This window comes from Salvelinus sp. IW2-2015, linkage group LG4q.2 (genome assembly GCF_002910315.2).
Source record: "Salvelinus sp. IW2-2015 linkage group LG4q.2, ASM291031v2, whole genome shotgun sequence".
NCBI classification, from domain to species: Eukaryota; Metazoa; Chordata; class Actinopteri; order Salmoniformes; family Salmonidae; genus Salvelinus; species Salvelinus sp. IW2-2015.
The window spans coordinates 10358977-10366798 of NC_036843.1; positions in this window are offsets into that span (position 1 = coordinate 10358977).

A 7822-nucleotide genomic window follows, 5' to 3' on the forward strand; every position below is an offset into this window, starting at 1 on the left:
AAAAAAATCCCATACATTTTCCATACGCACAACACACTTATTTCTCTCAAATTTGGTGTACAAATGTATTTACTTCCCTGTTAGTGAGCATTTCTCCTTTCCCAAAATAATCCATCCACCTCACAGGTGTGGCATATGAAGAAAGTGATTAAACAGCATGATCATTACACAGGTGCATCTTGTGCTGGGGACAATAAAAGGCCACTCTAAAATGTGCAGTTTTGTCACACAACAAAACGCCACAGATGTCTCAAGTTTTGAGGGAGTGTGCAATTGGCATGCTGACTGCAGGAATGTCCACCAGAGCTGTTGCCATGGAATTGAATGTTAATTTCTCCACCATAAACCGCCTCCAACATCATTTTAGAAAATTTTGCAGTACGTCCAACCGGCCTCACAATCGCAGACCGCTTGTAACCACCCCAGCCCAGGACCTCCACTTCCGGCTTCTTCACCTGCGGGATCGTCTGAGACCAGCCACCCAGACAGCTGATAAAACTGAGGAGTATTTCTGTTTGTGATAAAGCCCTTTTGTGGGGAAAAAACTCATTCTGATTGGCTGGGCCAGGCTCCCCAGTGGGTGGGCCTGGCTCCAGTGGGTGGGACTATGCCCTCCCAGGCTGAACCCCTACCCAGTCATATGAAATCCATAGATTAGGACCTAATACATTTATTTCAATTGACTGATTTCCTTATATGAACTGTAATTCAGTAAAATCGTTAAAATTGATGCAGTTTGTGTTTATATTTTTGTTCAGATAGATACGGTATATATACAGTGGCAGTCAAAAGTTTGGACAAACCTACTCATTCAAGGGTTTTTCTTTATTTTTACTATTTTCTACATTGTAGAATAATAGTGAAGACATCAAAATATGAAATAACACATATGGAATCAGGTAGTAACCAAAAAAGTGTTAAATAAATCCAAACCACTGTGTCTTTGTGAGACGTTGAGTAGGTGAATGGATGATCTCCGCATGTGTGGTTCCCACCGTGAAGCATGGAGGAGGAGGTGTAATGGTGTGGGGGTGCTTTTCTGGTGACACGGTCAGTGATTTATTTAGAATTCAAGGCACACTTAACCAGCATGGCTACCACAGCATTCTGCAGCGATACTCCATTCCATCTGGTTTGCGCTTTGTGGGACTATAATTTGTTTCTCAACAGGACAATGACCCAACACACCTCCAGGCTGTGTAAGGGCTATTTGACCAAGAAGGAGAGTGATGGAGTGCTGCATCAGATGACCTGGCCTCCACAATCACCCAACCTCAACCCAATTGAGATAGTTTGGAATGAGTTGGACCGCAGAGTGAAGGAAAAGCAGCAAACAAGTGCTCAGCATATGTGGGAACTCCTTCAAGACTGTTGGAAAAGCATTCTAGGTGAAGCTGGTTGAGAGAATGCCAAGAGTGTGCAAAGCTGTCATCAAGGCAAAGGGTGGCAACTTTGAAGAATCTCAAATATAAAATACATTTTGATTTGTTTAACACTTTTTTGATTACTACATGATTTCATGTGTGTTATTTCATAGTTTTGATGTCTTCACTATTATTCTATAATGTAGATAATAGTAAAAATAAAGAAAACCCCTGGAATGAGTAGGTGTGTCCAAACTTTTGACTGGTACTGTACCTGCCATGGTGGCTGGTGGACCAACAAGTTCATTTCCGACCCTGCTTGGTTCACTTATAATTGTCTTTAAGTGCAAAGTGCCAGCAAAGCAAAACTAACAAAAAACCTGGCTAGCTAAGCAACAAAAAAATAAGCTATTGCTCTTGACATGATCGGTTTCTCAGTAAAATGACACAAGTGCAGCATTAATTTCCTTCTCAAACAGAATGCAATACATCTCCCTTCAGCTGCCTTCTGTGGCACACCACCCACTTCAGGAGAGATAGATCTTACACATTTGGGGCCAATTAGTATAAATATTTTCATAAGCTTTGATAGGCCCTCATTTGTGGAGGATGCACAAGAGAGTGGTGGTTGAGAGAGAGAAGAGAAAGTGAGGAAGAGAGAGAAAGAGAGTGAGAGTGAGTGTGCGATTAATATTGGCTGACAGCTGACCAGAGAGAATGCTGTCTGTTTGGACCCAGTCCAACTCCCTGTCAGAGTGGATCAGAGGAGGCCAGTCATCTCACTACAAACGGACACTGGGCAGGCAGTGTTCCTAAGCTCCACTAAAGCTATGTCCACTCGAAAAAACAAAGGGCAGAAATCCAGCAATACCAGCGCTTGCCTCGGGACTGCTCCATTCTCAATGCATGGCTAAACCTGGTCTAGGGCTGGCTTGTTAAGCGGTTTGGTACTGAAGTTTTTTTGTCCTCTCTCTCCCTAGCTAACTGCTTTCACGTTGTACGTGAGGAGCCAAGCATCTCCCCCACCCCGGTGACGTAAATAAGGATAAATAGGCATTCATGAAATTCAGGAGCTGCTCCCCACGGATCAAGTTACAGTTATCGATGACTTTCTAAGATGTTTGTTAACCTACGCCAACCTTCATACTTTGAAGAGAGAAAAAGAGAGAAAGAAATGTTCTGGTTTACAGAGGCACACATTTTTGGGTTGGTGCATAGATGCTGTCTTTTTCCAGCTCCGTTTGGACAGATGCAGGCTGATCTGGGTTTCTCTGGGTCGGCTCAAGTGTGACGCTCACATGATGAATGGTGTGATACGCTAATGCTAACGTATAGAAGGACTATGGAAAAAGGCCCTGATCAGACAAACAGATGTGCATCCGGAAAAACTGCTTAATATCACCATTACTGCAATAAACTCAAAGAGTTCCACCAGTCCCTTTCTCAGGCTCCAGGATGGAAAGAGTTGAGCAACTGCAGGATGAGAAGGCGGTACACACACACAACTTACTGGAATTATGGCAATCAAATGCAGGGTCTGTTGACTGCAATTTAAAATAAATAATGCTTTTCAAAATAATAATATAATAATATGCCATTTAGCAGACGCTTTTATCCAAAGCGACTTAGTCATGTGTGCATACATTTTACGTATCTAAGCAATAAGGCCCAAGGAGGTGTGGTATACGGCCAATATACCACGGGTAAGGGCTGTTCTTAGGCACGCTGCTAAATGGAGTGCCTGGATACAGGCCTTAGCCTTGGTATATTGGCCATATAACACAAACCTTTGAGGTTCCTTATTGCTATTATAAACTGGCTACCAACTTAATTAGACCAGTAAATAGGAATTTTTGTCATACCCATGGTATACAGTCTGATATGGCTGTCAGCCAAATCAGTATTCAGGGCTCGAACCACCCGGTTTTGAATATGAATATATAGCAGCAATAAAATAACAGGAGAAAATGTTGAGCAATGAATACCACAATGAATACAGCAATGAGACCACAATGAGTACAACAATGAATACCACAATGAATACCACAATGCACCTACCGTAACTAAGGTGTTTTCCTATGGAAGGCATGCTCAGTCTTGTGTGTGATTTCTGGGACACAACTGGCCAAGGATTTAGGTGGCTGGGCAGCGATTAGGATGGGAAGCACGGCCAACAGCTGGGAATGCCCAAACTATGTCTATTTCCCACCATTACAAAAGAAAGATGGCCATCACACTAATGCTCCTTTCTACGCCAGCAGTCATGTGACCTCTACAGTTAGAGATACGTGGAGCCTATCTGATCAAACAGCAGATCATCAGACTAGTAGAAACCTAATTCAGAGACGCCGCCTGTCAATCTTTTGAAACAGACCCGTCAGGCCTGGGATTGTGTACACTGGGAAGAGCCTTGCAATAGTCATAATCTGGTGTGAAGCAGTCAGGCCAAACGGGATGAAAACATCCAAATTGTGTTTCTCAGTCCTCGATGAAGGAATGACGTTTTCCTCAACACTAACGCTCCAACAGAACACATAGCTTAACTAGTAGAAAGAAGAGGAAGGGAAGCGCTACTAAGGTACACAATAGTACATTTTGGTAGACAGAAGGTGCTCTTTGGTAAAAGGGGTGAATTGGTCATCAAAAAGAAAGGAGGACCAAGGCTGCAGCCGAAACGCATCGGATTTTTAAAACTTTGTTTCTTTTGAACATGCCATACAAATAAAGGCATTTTAATTCATTATATGAAGAGTGCCTTGGTCCTCCTTTCTTTTTGAGAACACATAGCTTGTAGGGTTAGCCAATATGGTTGTGGTGTCAGCTGTGCCATTTGTGTAATTACCTGTGTTTTTTTAAATAGAAAAGTCATGAGGACAGGAGATGATTGTGGATTACATGAAAAAGAGGACCGAGGACGCCCCCATTCTCATCGATGGGGCTGTGGTGGAGTAGGTTGAGAGCTTCAAGTTCCTTGGTGTCCACATCACCAACAAACTAACATGGTCCAAGCACACCAAGACAGTTGTGAAGAGGGCACAACAAAAACCTATTCCCCCTCAGGAGACTGAAAAGATTTGGCATGGGTCCTCAGATCTTCAAAAGGTTATACTGCTGCACCATCAAGAGCATCCAAACGGGTTGTATCACTGCCTGGTATGGCAACTGCTCGGCCTCCGACCGCAAGGCACTACAGAGGGTAATACGTATGGCCCAGTACATCACTGGGGCCAAGCTTCCTGCCATCCAAGACCTCTATACCAGGTGGTGTCAGAGGAAGGCCCTAAAAATGGTCAAAGACCCCGGCCATCCCAGTCGTAGACTGTTCTCTCTGCTACTGCACGGCAAGCGGTACCGGAGGGCTAAGTCTAGTTCCAAGAGGCTTCTAAACAGCTTCTACCCCCAAGTCATATGACTTCTGAACATCTAATGAAATGGCTACCCAGACTATTTGCTCTGCTCCCCCTTTCTTTTACGCTGCTGCTACTCTCTGTTATTATCTATACATAGTCAATTTAATAACTCTACCTACATGTACATATTACCTCAATTACCTCGACTAACCGGTGCCCCCGAACACTGACTCTGTACACTGACTTCTTCTTTTTTTAAAGGTATTTTTCTTGAAACTGCATTGTTGGTTAAGGGCTTGTAAAAACACATTTCACTGTAAGGTGAAACCTGTTGTATTTGGCGCATGTGACAATTAAATTTGATTTGATTTGAGGTCCCATTGTGGCTGATACTGTATGTTTCATGAAACCAGGGACCAATGGAACTTCTATCCAGCAAGTACTACCAATCTGTACATGGCACTGCATCTCACAACACTGGCTCTCACAGAAGCAGACTACACAGGGAGAATGTGTGTACAGCTTCTCAGACTAAATCAATATGGGTGGAAGAATGGTGTAAAGCAGGGGCTAACAAGCCTGTAACTCTATACATTAAATCTGTTAAGCATTTTTGGGGGAACAATAAATAACCTTAGCTGGTATTAACCTCTCACCCCATAACATTGGCTTGCCAAAGCAGCATTAACAAGGTAATGAGGGCACACACTGCTTCCTTGTAGGGGCTGCACAGTTGTTCCTTCATACCATTATGCAACCACAAATAAGACTGGCCCATTAAAGTGTGGCATAACTATACAGGAAGAAACCCTTTAATATTTGGAGAAAGCTTGACCTTCTTCACATATCACTTTCTTTGTCAACAGTCTCACTTCGCCGTCATAAAGTGTACATCGGCCAGCGCCACAGTATGGAAGGGCTCAAATGCTGAACATGTATCTCATCATGGAGTATGCACCTACAGTTGGAAATTTAGTAAATAACTGTAATGCCTTGTAAGATGCTTGTTCCTTGAGAGTGGCTTGAGTGGATTTCTCCAGATAGACAATGAACTACAGGAACATGGTTGCCTGTGGTTGTGTTTCTTTGTATATGGAGAAAGTGAGTGTTTCTTTATGTTATCTGGACGTTTTACTGAGGGGGGATTAGTGTTCATTTACAAACAGAGTTTTGGCAGCATGGTGTGTTTATACTATCAAGTCTTTCCTACAGCTGACTCTAATAGGCAGTGAAAGCAGCAACCGGTCCGACATTAATGGTGCTGCTGTGATTGTCACCCTATTAAGAATGCCATACGACAGCCTGGGTTTCCGTAGCTACAGCGGCAAAACTAGTCAACCCTTAAACAAAATAACAAACACACATTTATTTGTGTCTCAAATCGTGCCTTTCAAATTTGTAACTGAAGTGATACCCAGTCTGAGACCATACTGTAGTCTGTAAGTTGGTAACCATGACAGGCCAATACACACTTGAAGGTCCTCCCCTACTGTATGTCACAGCTAGCAATTTGGTTAGTATATGGGTGAAGTTTGGAATTTGATTGACATTGTCCATAGCCATAGAGACAAGCGTTGATGCTTTGGTGTCCTCTTAGAATATCTCACAGAGGCAGTCATTGTTGCGAAACTAGTGTGTGGTTCCATTCGCGTTTTTTTGGTCTTCTCTCTCTCACCAGTTAACATTTAATGAGACAGAAACAAGTGCTGACAAGTCTGTCCAATCAGTGGCTGAACTGAGTTGGCATTTCCTCATGATGTTCTGCTCTGATTGGCTGGCAGCTTGGTGGTGGGTCCAGTGAAAGGGCTGTTCTCTTCTCACATCTCAGCCCTCGGACAGAGAGAGGAGACGGTTTGGCTGCTCCAACATATAAATCCCCTCCCCTCTTTATTTGACTCCCAAACACAACTGCTAATCTTTATCCTTGTTAGTCACCATTGTCAAACAAATCTAAAACAGCATGTCATTCAGATCCTAGATTCAATAACAAAGACTAACTCTCTGAGTTCATCAATTTATGTATCGTCTTGGGGGAAAGCAGGCAGGGGCAACGTTTTGAGATAAGTATCTTAATGTAATGTGTTTTTGAGTTCAGCAGTTGGCTTTTGGAAGGGTGTTTTGAAGATGAAATAACCTTGAACATTTCTAATACTTACAGTATTACAGAGATTCATTATGAGTTGGACAAGCTAAGGCTAAAGTGGAACAGGTTTCAGATGTTTTTCAACCAAGGTATTGAGTTGCCCCTGAAATTAGTTTAAAATGAAAGGAAACAAATGATTATACTTTTTCTGCGAACAATCATCTCATCTCTTTCTATCTGTCATTCTTTCTTCCCACTCTCCTTTCTTTCGTTGTTTCCACCAGTGCATTTTTGGTCTTGAAGCATTCGTTTTTCCCACACTCTCCCCTGTCACACAGGCCGACCACAAAAATGCAGGACAGTGGAGAGTGTGAGGGGGCTCTGGAATTCTGCATGCTGAGGGTAAACACAGAAACTTCCAGGAAGACACACACAGAGGAGCAAACAGTGCACCTACCGTGCCCTAACCTATCATCCCCCTGCCCTTAACTCTTCACTGCCCTCCCTCCCCTCTGACCGTGCAGTTTGTCCAGGAGAGCTCTCCTCACACATCAGCAGCATAACACAGCCACATCCCTCTGGCCTCTCCTGCTCCCTGGCTGGTATCAGCCGCCACATCAAAGCTGCCTCTGAGACGGCCACTCAGGCTTTGTGCCATTACCTAAATCCTTGTAACCCTGATAAAAAGGAATCAACACGGATCCTCTGATACAGACAGAAAGACAAGTGGCATGCACACATGCCCACCCACACAGTAGGAGCAGACACATAGAGCAATGGCTTTACCATACAGTTCTATAAATATCCCTACTTAGCAAAAAAGACAAATTAAAATGGCCAGGTCCATATAAATCTTTCTGATGTAATACTAGAGAAGCACACATGGCCAGAGGGGGTGGAGGTTGAGGAGAGGAGAATGACAGAGCTGGGACCACTGCGCCTCACGCTGGGGGAGAGGAGCCCTCCATCAAAGCCATGTGCTTTAAACAAACAAGCAACCGTATCACTGAGTTTTGCCATTGCTG